This window comes from Myxocyprinus asiaticus, chromosome 34 (genome assembly GCF_019703515.2).
Source record: "Myxocyprinus asiaticus isolate MX2 ecotype Aquarium Trade chromosome 34, UBuf_Myxa_2, whole genome shotgun sequence".
NCBI lineage: Eukaryota > Metazoa > Chordata > Actinopteri > Cypriniformes > Catostomidae > Myxocyprinus > Myxocyprinus asiaticus.
In genome coordinates, this window is record NC_059377.1 from 18,755,230 (window position 1) to 18,769,833 (window position 14,604).

At 37.4% G+C, this 14,604-nt stretch overlaps 1 protein-coding gene across 2 annotated transcripts in view; it reads left to right on the forward strand.

The window, feature by feature from the left end:
- The first annotated feature begins 693 nt into the window (after window positions 1-693).
- Window positions 694-14,604, forward strand: part of LOC127425492 (polypeptide N-acetylgalactosaminyltransferase 4-like) — a 49,306-nt gene continuing 35,395 nt past the window's right edge. The window contains exon 1 of one of the 2 annotated variants that reach the window (XM_051671558.1): window positions 694-991. The gene's annotated coding sequence lies outside the window, so the exon portion shown is untranslated. The remainder of the gene's footprint in view (window positions 992-14,604) is intronic. The other variant, XM_051671557.1, reaches the window with a different exon arrangement.

Below are 14,604 nucleotides of genomic sequence, written 5' to 3' on the forward strand. Positions count from 1 at the left end.
GATAGGCTTTACTTAGAAAACTTTACCAGAAAAGGTTAGTAAGTGATTTTATCATACTAAAATCATATTAACACCCAAATTGTTTATGTCTTGTGGCTATACTTTTAAAATGGTGAGTATTTTAACATTTACGGATTGGCCCTCATTCACTTAAAATTTTAATGGACTCACTTTAACCCAGATTTGTATTTATTTATTTATTTTAAGAAAAAGAGGGACGAGTCGAAATGGTTTTTTTTATTTATTTATTTTTTTTTTTTGGTAATCAGCATTATGCTACAATGCTGTGGATTGATCTTAACTTGTACTGAATGCGGAATATTCCTTTAAATTCTTTCTAAATGGTATACTGTTAGTCTCATTCACTGTTGGGACATGATTACAGATAAAACCCATTTAATAATTTTATTTGGATTATCTATTATTTAAAAATTATATATATAGTTATAGACATAATTGAAATCATTATTTAAATTATTATAAATAATATCATTATTATTATTCATCATATAAATTCATTAAGTTTGTTTTCCTCTTAATATTTTGCAATTGCGATAATTATCGGCAAATATTCCATGCACTGTTTTTACTACAAGTAATTCATAAACATTTCATAGTTTTAGTATGAAGGTTCACACACAGAACTCGGGCGTTCCCACAATGCTCCAGTCACGTGGCTCACTTTTATGAAGCCAGGCTGTCAAATCTGAAACTTCCTGGGGTGCAATGCATGCAAGACCGTTGCAAGTTCATAACACTTATTTCAAGCATGTAACTCGTAGTAGAACTAGACGTTTGTAATGACCCAAGCTACTTAAATAGTAAGTGCAAGTAGTTATTAGGAAAAGAGCGGGGTTTTATTCGGGGGTGACTGTTGTTTGAGGACTCATTTGGGTGTCTTGAGGAGGATGTGGCTGCTGTGTTGACAGTGGCACGAGTCTTTCCAGCTCCGTATATCTCTATAAAAGCACGGCATGTAGAGAACAAGTAAGTAAGTTTACTATCTAATTTCGCGCTGTGTTTAGATATATGAAGTCTCAAGTGTGTGTATGTGAGATCTGAAGTTGTTTGCATGTGTTCAGACCGGTTAGTGGAGAGATACACACGAAGTGTAACTGTAAGTTATCACAATAATCGAGTTTACTCTCCTGATTTATAGTCTTTTGCGCAGATCTTTTGTTACATTTATATTTAAAAGAGCTGATTTGTTTCAAATGTTATGATTTAGCTTACTGAAGATGTAGGCTGCCATTAAAACATATGTGAAAAGAGATGTAGGTATGAAATCAGTCTATCCCGATTAAATAAAGTGGTTAAGTATCTGTTTTTCTGTCTTCACAACACAAATAAGTACCGTGGCAGTGCCATGGCACAGTAAAGGAATAACCATACCAGATGGTAAAGCCATGGTACTAATACATGTCTTTCCAAATACCAAGTTTGGATTCCAGAATGTTCCCAGAATAGAGCTTTAAAGGAATATTCTGGGTTAAATACAATTTGAGCTCAATTGACAGCATTTGTGGCAACATATTGATTACCATGAAAATGTATTTAGACTTGTTCCTCATTTTCTTTAAAAGAAGCAAAAATCTGGGTTACAATGATGCATTTACAATGGAAGTGAATGGGGCCAATCAGTAAACAATGCTCACTACTTCAGAAGTATAACATGATTTAACATGATTTTAGTGTGATAAAATTGCTTACTAACCTTTTTATTTTGTGTAAGAAAGATTACAGCCAATTTTACAGCTTCGTTGCCATGACGATGGAATGCCAACAAACCCTAAAATGACTGTAATAATTAAAATTTACACAACTTTACAGCTCAAATAATACATGAGTTTTAACAGAAGAATTAATGAAAGTGCTTTTATAAAATAATAAGCTTCAGATTTCTGTCTTTAAACCCTTCACCAATGGGCCCCATTTAAAAAAAAAAAAAAAAGGATGGACGGACGGACGGACGAGTCGAAACTATTTTTTGTGGTAATTATGCCACAGATGCTTTTGATTGAGCTTAACCTGTATTGAACCTGTGATATTATTTTAAGGTTCTTTCTTGGTTAGCCACAAAAGTCCTTTTTGTGGAAATACAGTGTAGTTTTAGGTTGTGCATAATGGTTACCCTAACGTTCCCATATCCTCTAAATTCCGGGAACCTTTCTGCAACCAAACGGCACAAATACGTCAATAATCAGTCTACAAGCCATGTCTTGTTTATTTATTATTATTTTTTTTTATTATAATTTTACCCCCTATTTCTCACCAATTTTGGCATGCCCAGTTCCCACTACTTACTAGGTCCTCGAGGTGGCGTGGTTACTCACCTCAATCCGGGTGGCGGAGGACATGTCTCAGTTGCCTCCGCTTCTGAGACCGTCAATCCACACATCTTATCACGTGACTCGCTGTGCATGACACCGTGGAGACCCTGCATGTGGAGGCTCATGCTACTCTCCGCGATCCACGCACAACTTACCACACGCCCCACTGAGAGTGAGAACCACTCATCGCGACCACGAGGAGGTTACCCCATGTGACTCTACCCTCCCTAGCAACCGGGCCAATTTGGTTGCTTAGGAGGCCTGGCTGGAGTCACTCAGCATGCCCTGGATTCAAACTCGCAACTTCAGGGGTTTGAGTCAGCGTCAATGCTCCCAGAGCTACCCAGGCCCCCATGTCTTGTTGTTTTAATCTATTGTTTAGCTACTCATTAAAATAAGTCAAACACGTAACCAAACTTAATATGGATGAATAATTCTACAATTAATATGGAAGATTTGCTGGAACATGTATTTTTTTAATCATTACCACAAGAATAAAATTGAGCCCAGGTTTTACGTTTCCTAAAACAGCACTGTATCCAGTGCTAAATGATTACAATGTACCATGGTATTTACACGGTACTCCAAAGTACCGCTGAATTCTATGATACTACCAAATGTACATGTCCAAAAAGCCATGGAGTCTAAATTCAACCCTCATACTTTCCCTCTGTCTCTTTCCCCTTCATACGCAACGGTGAGTAATTTGGCACTGCAGCTTAGTTACTGAATTGTTTTGGCTAAAGAAGCCTTTTCCACTATTGTGTTCATAAAGACACATGAAAGGTAACAAGCTGTGAGTAGAGAGCAGCTCTTGTCCGACAAGTAAATCTGGAAATACATTAGGCATTGTGGCGCTGGTACTAACTCACTTAAATTAGAAAGACAGTCATCACAGCCAAGTGTTCAGTTTGTTCACATGTTGCTTTCAGCAAGAGCTGTCTAAGCATCAATGCTGATGTGTTGGTCTGTGATCCACATGTTGCAAGCAACATTGATCTTGCTGTAAACAGTATAATGACAATGTGTTTTCTAAACTCTCCCCAGATGGGTATACACAATTCTGGTTCTTTCTCTCTTTATTTTTCTTTGTATGGCCTTCCCATTTATTCTAAACTATGGCGTAGATTTGGTTTGAACTCTGAGAGGGACCAAATGTGGGAAATGTTTCATTACAACACACTACACAATGCATTATAACAGTTCAAATTAATGCACAGATAACAAAAAAAAAAAAGTGTATTCAGTGTAGAGATACCGTGGTGTGAGTTTTTGACAGATTACCAACTGAGAAAGAAATCGCGATTAACCGGTTTTGCAATTAAATGTGCGTAACTGTAAGATGCGCAACATGTAGTTCACGTCATCAACGTGATGAATTTGTACAGAAGCAGTGCTTCAAATAATGAGGATGAAAACTTTGAAAAGTTGCGTTTACTCGCTGATAGTAACTACATGCACATGCACCGCACGCTGTCAACACGCATAAACATTACAAAAAGTGGCATCTTTAATTCATCACTTTAAAATCACCACAGCTAAAAATATTAAACTTACTAGTATGGTGTTGGAGCATTCTATCCCATTTGTATAATGTGTCTTTCTAGGACTTCTGTCTGCATAATTTACATCCGTCATCTTCAGTCAGTCATTTAAATACTCCCAAACAGCCGATTTAAGTCGCTTTTTTGATGGATATATCTCCTGGTAGATCGAATTCCTCTGTTATTTTTTGGAATTTGTGTGTTTAAGCTTCAGTTTCACATGAATTGAAAGTTCAGTTCGGGACACCTGGCCATTAAAGCACCACGTGGTCACCGTCTGTAACCATAGCAACAGCTCCGATACACACATATGCAAGAGTTTTCCCATTTAGGATTACAAAATCTTACAAAAAAATATTTTATATTATATATTTATACATTATATCTAATATTTTTGCCACGTGTAAATAAAACATTTCATGGTTTTTAACCATGGATTCTAAATTCTTACAGTTAATCGCGTCATTCCTAATTCAATGCATACTCTTAAATATTTATGCACTGTATCATATCAAACATACAGAAAAAAGCATAAGGGTTAATGTTTCAGAAAAAAATGTACCCTTTCAGAAAATTACACTTCTTACCTGCTCATCTGAAATGCTTGTCTGCTTTCCTCACCATGAAAAACAACTGATCATTTCTATGGACGCCTTTAACATCTCCACTGACTCCACATATAACTCATGTGATGTATTTCATGTTTTCTAAATAGTATACAAAAGTTTTGTGTGGGTAACAGACCTACAGAACGAAATTGCACATTGTCAGACCACTGACTGTCTTGTGAGTTTCATTCCTGTAGGGGGCACTTGACGCTTGAAAACCAAATTCTCCATTCATCCGCATTTAAATCTAAGAATGCTTAATATCCATTTGGAGACATTTTACACGGGATAGTTATTTTTAATAAAAACTGATAATTGCAAGGATTCATACCTGTGAATGAAAATCTGCCTCAGCATTATCTATAAAAGCATTTTTTAAAATCTTCATCCAGTAATAATAAACAACTGTGAGTTCATGCATCCTGGCCAGCGCTGAGAAAAGTAACAGGTAGCATGTGACACCGCCGTCTAGTTGGGCGATACCAACTTGTACAGCGGAGGGGGAACTTCAGTTTTTTGTCTCAATATGACAGACTCACAGCCACGCATTTGCAAGGTATAACATACAAAATTATTTTCAGCGTTGATAAAAATATATAAACAAGGACAGATGCATTGTGGGGGACGTGTGCCCCCCCTTGACCAGTGATTCTAAATATAGCACAGACAAGTTCCATCTGTTAAAGGGTCAATGACAAATAAAAATGATGAAAAGGAAAAATCTGGTTTGAAATACATGTAACAAGTTTGTAAAAATATAATCTATGTATTCATGGTGGTGTCCTGTTTTTGGAAAGCTAAAAAAATCTAAAAGTTTGTGATATTTTTAGGCCCTGTTTATACTTGGTAGTAAGAAGGTACTACATAATCACAAATGGACATGCGAGACACATTACCATTTACTAACCTTGACACATGGACATGGGGGTTCATATAGCGGTCCTCTCTGTGATGTTATTTCCTGTGTTATGGATTTCTTGTAACATAACGATGAAGTGGCTTCCTGCATGTTGTTTACACCACTTTCACTTAACTTGGAGGAGAAATCAAGTGTTTTGAAAAGTGTTTTTGAAAGCCTTTTTGTAATGAGATTTTCAAACTGCTTCGAGAATCAGTTTGGAACTCTGTAGTGAATGTTGATTGAAGGCAGACGGTTTTTACATGCAACACACTTCAGCACCTGTTTTGTGAACTTGTGTGGCCTACCGCTTTTTGGGTGAGCTGTTGTTCCTCTTAACAATAACAGAAGTTACAGTTGACCGGGGAAGGTTACACAGAGCAGAAATGTTTATTTTATACACATGTTAGTAATGGATGCAGCTGAAATAGACAACTTGTTCATTAGAAGTGGGTGTCCACATACTTTTGACCATATAGTGCAGGGGTCTGCAACCTTTTTGACTTGAAGTGCCATTCTTAATTTTTCTTGTTAATCACTTTGCTGGCAAAATGGTGCAAGTCCTGTTTTTCCATGCTATCCAGCATGATTTTAGAATGTTCCGCATCTTGAGTGCTTTGATAAAAGGAAATCTGAACTTTTGTACAAAAGGAGTTTACACGGTTAATGTGACAAATTTGCTTATTTGCTTAGTGACCTAAAAATTGTGTTGAATCTTAAATGTTTCATACTCATTTTGCCTAGATTTAAAAATGACAAAAAAACAGTTGCATCAACATATAGAAAAATACATTGAAGTCTTCTGAAGCGATAAAATCACTTTAAATAATTCAAATGTTCTTTTTGGGTAAACTATTCCTTTAACAACATCATTCATCTACAGCAACAACCAATTCATTGAGTTGTAACGGCAAGATTTAGGAAAGAGCTGCAACGGTATGAGATTTTCACGGTACGATAACCGTCTCAGAAAATATCACGGTTCCACGGTATCACGGTATATGGTATTACACAATTATTATTATCAGTTACCGTGACCCTTAAAGGAGCTGAACAAACACTTTATTATAATTGAAACTTGAAACCATTTTTTTAATTGAAGTATGTGTAAAAAAAAAGTCTCTCTTTTGAAAATAAATAAGAAAGATAATAGAATTATAATAATAAACTGAATTATAAACATGATAAAAAAATAGCATTTAACTATAACATGTTATATAAAGCATGTTAGTTTACATGTTAGCATAGCATGTTAAATTAACTACTAAATGAAAAATAACATCAGCTGTGTGAGCTTTTAAAGTAATGTCCTATGATTATTAACAGTTAACATATACTGTAGGTGTGCGACAGCACAGCCAGACTGCTCCTATCTGTACCTTTAACTCAGTGGTTCTCAGTTTTTGCTTCGGGACCCAGATTTTACATTGGAAATCAAGTGGCGACACACCATAGTAAAAACGTAACCTGTATTTATTGTGTCCTGGGTCGCATTTCCTTTTATGTTGCATAGTTTTGTTCATGGTTTTCAAGTACAAGGACATGCATCAGGTGACATTATTTTTGTTCTTGACGTAAACAACAAAATCTACAGGAAGTTTTCTCTCCCCCCTTTTACAAATTGAAGAGCATATTTACTTATATGAGCCCATTATTATCCCATTTGTTTCCTAATTTCAAACAGAACATGCATATTACACAGGAGGAAATGCTCCTCATTACCATGGTTAGGTCAGTGTACATAGTCTTGAATAATAGTAATAATCATAATAAATTATAGTATTTATGAAAAAATAAGTACTAGCTGAAACACATCTTGAAACTTTAACTACAACTGCCACTGTTGATATAAAATGAGGTCTAATAGATTCTACCTTTAGATTATTTCATATAACTATAACATTTTGTCAAAATATAACAGGTACTTTTACTCATGTAAAATCGTGAAAGGTGATTTTGTAAAGGTGATGATGCATAATGAACAAAAAATGTGCACATAGCACCGTGTTGCTCATTGCATGTAGTTTTCCTCCTCAGTGCTGTTTGTCACGTCGGGTCTGCCTACTGTTTGAGAGGTTTGACTTTACTTCCTTCGTAACGCTTTAAACTAGAAAAGTCTCACTAGAAATGAAATCAGTTTTGAGGTCTGCGCTCCACAATATCGAGGGAAGCCCGGTTGTTGCACCCGCGCACCAGAGAGCAGAGCAAATCATGATCGCGAGCTGGTTCCGTTACACTCGTGCGAAAGTGCAGATGAGAAGCCTTTAGCTGATTGCGAGATTATCATTAAATCTGCCTCAGCAGTCCTAAATAGGCTATCACTTGGGTGGCCGCCGAAATATCTTCAATGAGAGAACCATGTCATTGTTCTTTCCCTGCTGTCTGCGACCCAGTCCGAATTGACCTGCAACCCACCAGTTGAGAAACACTGCTTTAACACACACACACACACACTCACTTATGTCAGACCCCCTCGCCTTACATCTCTCTGACGTTTTCTCCGCTGCATGTGTGTGTGCGTGGGGCAAGTTGACGAGTCTGACAGGCAGACGAGGAGGAAAGGAGATGCGCAGGTGAGATTCTCTGTCTGGTTGCATTATTTTTTTCTCAATACTGTAGATAAGCAAATGTACATGGTATGTATGATAACCTTAAATATTATACCCTGGTATTCTGTGAAACCGGTATACCGCTGCAACCCTAGGAAAGAGAAGCCGTTGTTGTCCATGCATGGCAGGCAAAAACACAAAGAAAAATCGAATTACAATATTAAAGTAGTGTTTTATCTAGTCAAATATTTAAAGCTGAACGAGTACTCGATTAATTGATTACTCGTGCACATCCTTAGTTTTAGTTTAAGAGTCACCCTCATTGTGGTGTAATTTTCGTGTATCCTGGGTTGAAAATCTCAAACATGGATTGGATCTAAAAGCAAAAAGCAACAAACTGCGCAGCGCGCTTGACAAAAAGCAGACACGTTTGGAAGCACTGTCTGAATTGATCTGTGCCTCTGTATTATCGTCTCGTGATGCGCAACGGTTTGTACACACTTTGCTCGTCTGCTGCTTAGCGCAGTCTTGTTAGTGTTATAAGCACTGATAGTGTTTAACTTCCCATTCAGTTCATAACCACATAAAACTTGATGCATGACTAAAAGGAAGGATTACATCAAGAAGTAGATTGGCATGCAGGTGCGAGGGACTTCATATAAATAAAATACTAGTTCTTCTCTCACTCTCACTGCTGCTTGCATGCCAATGATTACCCCTCTATGTATCAATGATGGCTTGCTGACCCCTGATATAGTCAGTGGTTGATTTGTAAAAAAAATTCAAGGGAGATAGTGTGGTCAAGCAAACATTCTTTTATGGAGGGGGTCACGCAAAGATCACCGGCAGCCTCGCAATTGGTATTGTTTTCATTTCATGCATTTTATTGGCATACAATTCTTATTTAATCGCTATATTTTTTTTAACCATTTTCCTATTTATATGTTACAGTTACAAGGAACATCCGCATATCATGCCGTATGGACTCTTTTCACATATCTGGGTTTGGAATTCGGAAGTAAACAATAGCAGGGTAAACTTGTATAGCAGTAAATGGGAGACCACAGTAAATATAATTTTTGCTTACCTGTTTGCTCCAACAGAAAAAGAAAAAAAAATCCACTATTAGGCTACACTTCACAGCTGTCCAAAAGACATTATAAACCTCATCACAGCTGTGGTATCTCGTTTTATTTTTAAAAATTTATTCAAGGGTAATAGAATACAAAATATATTGTTATTAATTTGTGACAAAGATATCACTGCAGCTGTCATTTGGTCCACGCTATATATAAAGAATATGCTTTCTGCCTCATTCTATGAAGAAAATTTACATGAGATCTCGATGATGATGGAAAGTTTAAACACTGTACGCAGTAGATTATGTAATTTGTAATGTTTACATTCTGCATCAATGGCAAAGATTCATGGTGCTTGTGCTATACGTGGCCATAATATCCACCTATTACCCTCTGTTATTGTATTTAATGATGTATATTGTGAAAAGAATCCACGTTAAGATCATGAAAAATGTTTTCTCTCGATCGCTCGCTCACTGTCACACACACACGCGCACACACACACACACACACACACACAGACACACACACACACACACATCTTTTCTACTCCATACCAAAATAGTAATGTAAGTTTGGGCTGTTTCTATGATGGATGCTCAACTAGTGGTGTAAGAAAGGAAAGTAATTATTTTTGGGCAAAAACCTGAAAATTGTTTTAGTTAAAAACATGTATGTTTTTACTGTGCACTAGTCATAGGAATATCTTAACTTCTGTTCTCTTCTTTTTAAAGATTTCCTTGAACTTGTTTTTACAAGGGGGATGGTTTTTGCCATTTCTTTCAACACGGAGGATGGCATCCCCTCGCATCTCAACTCGAGCCTTGGATATAGTGTATGAAAATCTGTTTTAATTCAGAAATTTAAAACATGCTCATCATAGAAGAGGTGTATTTAAGTCCCTGTCAATATTTTTATATAATAAAGTAATAGATCAAGGGTCGGCAACCTTTTTGACATGGTGTGCCATTTTTTTTATTTTCCTGGCCAATGGCTGTCGCTTTAGGGGGGAGTATGCTAATCCCAAAAATAGCACAGATCAGGTGGCGCAGCTGTAAATACCTGAAGAACTGAGACATGGGAATCCCAAAATGTACCATATTTTCAAAGGATCTCAACACTCCACTCTCATATGTCACCGAACGTATTAACCTCCCTCTCAATCCACTCTGTCCAGCAGAAAGGGGATTTATTAATACATAATTTTGGGTTCGGCCATATGCTCGAGGCTACATTTAAATAAATGTCTGAATTAAACACTCTGGACACTTTTGTCCATACCACGTGCAAACGCGAGATAACAGGGTGTAACTTAACTTCTCCTGTTAGTTTGATAGAAAGCCTTTGCAATGGCAAAATAGGGGTAAGAACTTCCTGTTCAATACAAAACCAGGGAGGGGCTCTCTCAGATGGAAGCGACCAATGAGCCAAATGTCAATTGGCCTATGCAACTTTCTGAAATGTAATCTGGGACATTTACCATTCCAAATGAAGGACTTCGCTATGCTATCAAATTGCTTGAAATAAGAGAGGGGGACATCTATAGGGAGAGATTGTAGCAGGTAGATGAATTCTGGAATACAATTCATTTTAATAACATTAACCCTCCCAATCATAGATAAATGTAATGAAGCCCACCTGCCCACATCGCTCGAAAATCTTTTTATTAAAGGGTCAAAAGGAACTCTGACTAAATCACACAAATTTGCTGGGAATAAAATACCCAAATACTTAATGCCCTGTTTGGGCCACTGGAAGGCACCCAGCTGAAAAGGCGTTACTGGGCAGTACGCTGTCAGAGCCAAAGCTTCATATTTAGACCAATTATCTCTGTATCCTGAGAACTTAGAAAAGGAATTAATAATTCTGTGGAGGCAAGGCATAGATCTAGTGGGGTCGGAGATGAATAATAAAAAATAATCTGTGTAAAGCAAAAGCTTATGCGCCACACCTCCCGCCATCACCCCTGGAAAATCATCCTCCTTTCTTATCGAGGCTGCTAATGGTTCCAGAACAATAATGGGGAAAGAGGGCAACCCTGCCAGGTGCCCCTATCCAGAGTAAAATAATCTGAAATTAATCCATTTGTTTGTACCGCTGCTAGCGGGTGTCTATAAAGTAAATTAATCCATCCAATTAAAGTATTCCCGAACCTGTAAATTTCCAAAATCTTAAAAAGATAATCCCATTCTACCATATCAAACACCTTTTCGGTGTCAAGTGAGATGACAGCGACCGGAGTCTGATCATTCGCTACTGACCACATGATATTGATGAAACGCCTAATGTTATCAGAAGAGCTGCGGCCCTGAATAAACCCCATCTAATCTATATGTATGTATAAGAGATGTCATAACTTTACTTAATCGGTTAGCCGAAATGTTTGACAATATTTTAACGTCTAGCTGGATCAGGGAAATTGGACGGTAACTCTTGCACTCGCTTGGATTTTTGTCCTTTTTAAGAATCGGACTGATCTGTGCTTGTGTCGTGGTCATTTTGCTCAGCTGACAGTTTAGGAAGTTCTAATGGTTCCACAAAGTTTCTAATATCCTCTCCAGTAGACGAAGATGTGGAATTATAGAGATCAAGATAGAATTCTTTGAAGGCATTATTAATATCAATGGCTGAGATAAATATTTCACCACCAGCAGATTTCACTGAGGGAATGGTAGAAAGATACTCTCTCTATTTTATATATCTAGCCAGAAGCTTTCCTGCCTTGTCCCCTGACTCAAAGTATGACTGTCTAGCCCTGAATAGCCAAAACTCCACTTTCCTCGACAAAATAGTATTATATCTATATTTCAATCGGGACAATTCTCTGAGTCCATCAGATGACATTCGGCGCTTCAGTTCTGCATCGGCACTTTTAATATTCCCTTTCAACTCCACGAGTTCTCGTGCTTTGGACTTTTTGATGAATGAGGCATACTGTATGACCCGACCCCTAAGAACTGCCTTAAGTGCCTCCCAAGCCACGCCCACAGAGGATATTGAGGACCAGTTGGTCTCCATATACACTTTGATTTCAGCCTTTAACATTTGTTGGAATTCAGGATTTTGCAAAAGGTATACATTAAAGAGCCAACTATATGATTTCATTTTCTCTGTATGTGGCAACACCTCTAAACACACCAGGGTGTGATCTGAGACTAAAATGTTTCCAATTGAGCAATCAACGACAGATGAAATGAGGGACTTAGATATATAAAAAAGAATCTATTCTAGAGAAAATCCTATGGACTGATGGAAAAAAAATTTATAGTCCCTACCAGATGGGTTCAAAAGCCTCCAAATATCTGTAAGACCAAGATTTTTACACATCCTGTGAAGCGTCAATGTTGCTCAAGGGGGCTTGCACACTTTTGCTTCACTATGATCAAGTACTGAGTCCATCAAAAGATTAAAGTCTCCTCCCAATATTATATCACGAGGGGTGCCAGCGGCTTGCAACATCCCTTCAAGATCTATAAAAAAAGCCCTGATCATCGACGTTAGGTGCATAAAAATGATCCAAAATAAGACTTTGTCCCTGAATTTCAGCTAAAACAATATTCCTAATTTATCTTTACTCTGTTTGAGAGTAAAGTCTGTTACTCTATTTGAATTTTGTAGATGTTTACTTATCAGTGTAATGACTCCCTCGCTCTTACTTGAGCCAGCACTATAAAAAAATATGCCCACCCCATATTTTTCCACATTTTTCAGCTTCCTGTGGAGAAAGGTGCGTTTCTTGAAGAAACACTATATCATATTTCTTACGCTTAAGAAGAGAAATCCTTCCTTCTTTTTATGGGGTGCCCCAACCCATTCACATTCCACGTGGAGAGAGAAAATCCACTCATATTAACATTTCCATTTTGACATATAAGAAAAAATAGATTGTGTGTCAAAGACAAGATTATAAAGACCACATTCCAACATTAGTGTAACAATCAAACCCAGATCATCCCTTAGAACAAAAAAAACGACAGAACAAAGAAAAACGTGCGCATTAACCCTGTGCATGACAGCGCCAACTGGTGTCCATCCCTCCAAGCTCAAACAGTCCATGTATGCCTACGAGAGCCCCCACGACAAACTTGCCATCGGATTGCTCAAGTCCGGTGCTTCTATACAAATTTTTTGAGACAGAATTACACAGCAAAAGATCAATAAAACAAACTCCAGCCAATAGGCAGAATAAACACAAAGAGCATGTAGATTCATCCATAAAACTGTCCTCAACGTGTATTACTCTACAAAATAAACTCCAGCCTCTAGGCGGAACCAGCACAAAAAGAATGCGCAGATTCTTCAAACAGTCAAACGAATGTTCAGTGAGCCGGTCCACTCGGCTGCAACATGAGTACAAGCAAATTACTTACTCCAATGACTTTGCAAGAAATACTCCACAAAATGAATAGCCAATAGGCGGCACCAGCACAAAATTTTGTTTTTGCAGGTTCCTCAAACTGTCAAGTGGATGTTCAGAGAGCAGGCCCACTCGGCTGCTTTAAAATAAATTATTAACGTAAGTGGAGGCCAGTGTAAAGACCTGAGGACTGGAGTAATATGCGCAGATTTTTTTTGGTTCGGGTGAGAATCCTGTCAGCGGCATTCTGAATGAGCTGCAGGTATCTAATGGTCTTTTTGGAAAGGCCGATTAGGAGTCCATTGCAGTAGTCTACCCTACTTGTGATGAATGCATGAACAAGTCTCTCTAAGTCTCGACTGGATAAAAAACATCTAATTCTGGCTATATTTTTTAGATGATAGAAGGCTGATTTAGTTATTACTTTAATGTGACTACTGAAACTAAGGTCTGACTCCAAAATGACACAAAGATTTCTTACTTGATTTTTTTGTCTTTAGGCCCTTGGAGTCAAAAGTATGTATTCACCTTTGGAATTTCACCAAAGAATTGTTGCAAAATACAATGACCTCTGTCTTGTCATTGTTTAACTGAAGGAAGTTTTAGCACATCCAACTGTTCATTTCATCAATGCACTGGTGCAGAGAGTCTATTTTAAGTTGTCTAAATCATCCTTTTAGTGGTGGGTCTACTGTTTTAGGGAAATGAATGTGTTATTTTACATCATGTCCCTTTCTGGTTTCCTTGAATGTATCATGCTGAAGTTACAGGGTTTACCGGCTTTGTACAGACATGGCATGAGCCTAGAGTAGGAATGGGCATTTCGAGTAATTTTGCAAATCAAGTACTCTAACACACAAAAAGTGAAGTTCAACCTTCAATCTTTGAACCTGTTATTCTTTAGGAGTCTAAATTGCAAGTTTCATCACGATACAATCTTATATTGATTCTCTAAGCCAGCGATCCTATATTTGCCGAAACCTCAAAGTCTGCAGCGATTCAATTTCGATTCAGGGGCCTACGATTGATATTATGTGCTATATTTTACACAATCAATTACATTTATTATCTCCAAATGCAACCAAAATATAATTAGAATATTTGATTAAGCGCTCTGAAAAGTGCAAATCCAGTATCCACATTGGGACATCCACAACAAAATGATATAATAATATAACAGAAAAATAAATAAAATAAAAAGTAAAGTCACATACATGTGATCATAAATCATTTGATAAC